The sequence below is a fragment of the Channa argus genome, chromosome 18, assembly GCF_033026475.1.
Source record: "Channa argus isolate prfri chromosome 18, Channa argus male v1.0, whole genome shotgun sequence".
Lineage (NCBI taxonomy): Eukaryota > Metazoa > Chordata > Actinopteri > Anabantiformes > Channidae > Channa > Channa argus.
Window position 1 is genome coordinate 7,306,383 of NC_090214.1, and position 1,680 is coordinate 7,308,062.

The window sequence follows — 1,680 nt, forward strand, 5'->3', positions numbered from 1 at the left end:
CCTCAGGGCAGCACTGAGAAAAGAGGACCTAGTTGAAACATCAGAACACATTTGTGGACTTTTGACAGTTCAAATACTTGAGAGAACGAAAGTGTCTTTCATTAATCAATCCAATCACAACACTGCAGCAGATAAAAGCAGTGTCACTGACAGAATCTCTACAATCGATACACTGTGGATTATCACTAAACAATAGTTTATGAATTGTGTATTTAATAACGTCAAAAGATGGTGAGAAACAATTTCGGTTTTATTGAACAAATACCTGGTTATAGGTGCATGTGATCTACATTTCTTTCCATGTGAGCTTCGATAATAAATATGACTATAAATGTATTGAGTGACTTTATGTGAATTCAGTGCTGAAATGGTCAAATAAAATTTACTTTTTGTAAATACTGTATATACATATGTTTGGGCTTAAAATAAGAATTGAAAAGTTGCTGAAAACAATACAATTTTTGTATACTGTTTAAATCAAGATCATAGCAGGATAGGCCCCAGTTGATGCTATAATCCAACCCGCTTGATGGCTAGCAGGTCAGACTGTGGTTGTACTGTACTGCTTCCAGGTCACAATGCAATCCATGCATTCCTGCACAAGGCAGGTAGCAGTAAAGTCTATAATATTAAAGTCTCAGCATACATCCATCCAGCAACCCTGAGCCTAGATTTAAATCAAGGTAGGTTTTATCAGGGTCCTCTGTTGGCAGATGGACAACTTCTTTGAGATGTGTTGCTGGCGTCAAATTCAAAATGACCGTATATTTTCCATGAAATGGTTCAACATCTGATATGTTGTTTATGTATATGCTGGATAAAATATGGGCTGATGAGATTTGCATTTTATTTTTATTTGATTTGTCACAGAGGCTTGATTTAAATGATTTGTCTGTTTTTTGCTGAATGCAAAGCTCTGAAACTGACAGGGGAGCACACAACTACTGCAAGTTTCCACACTGTGTCATCAAAACCTGGAATCAGATAAACTGGCACCGAGATGGCAAAGTGAGTCAAAAGAATTTCATTGTTTATTCATTGTCCCTCGGCTGGAGAGGGAATCTTCAGGGCCGGAGGTTCAACTGTGAACAAAAACAACAGTCAAAACAAAATCTTTTAATTTAGCAAATTATAATGCAGTGATTTAGGCTACCTATTTAAAGTCAGTAGTGAGTTAACAATGTGTGTGAAAATCTGACATAATCACAGCAGCAAGTCATTAAAACAAGTGAGAAATTTCCACTTACGTCACTAAATTCTGCTACAATTATTTTTATGCAGGCAATAAGTTGTTAAAATGACACTTGTACACACTTGTACTCAGTTCTCAGCTTAAAAAAAAAATCATATTCACTTATTAGCAATAAGGGTCATGTTTGTTTTTCTATCTTAAAGACTCGAGCCCACAATGCATTAAACTAAATGACACCACTGTGCTAAAACATAACGAACCACAGATGACTGTACCATGTCTGACACACGCAGGGGTAACACGGGAAAGTTTGACTAAACTGCAGTGATGGAGAAAAACGGCAAATATTTAAGCTCTTAATGTGCTCAGTCTTTATATTTGCGTTATGTTTACACTTCTAGTAGTGACAAAACAGGTTTACGGATGTTTTCTGACACACTTGTACTGCTTTGTTTGGGTGTATAAAACTGAGCTTGGTCCCCAGGTGG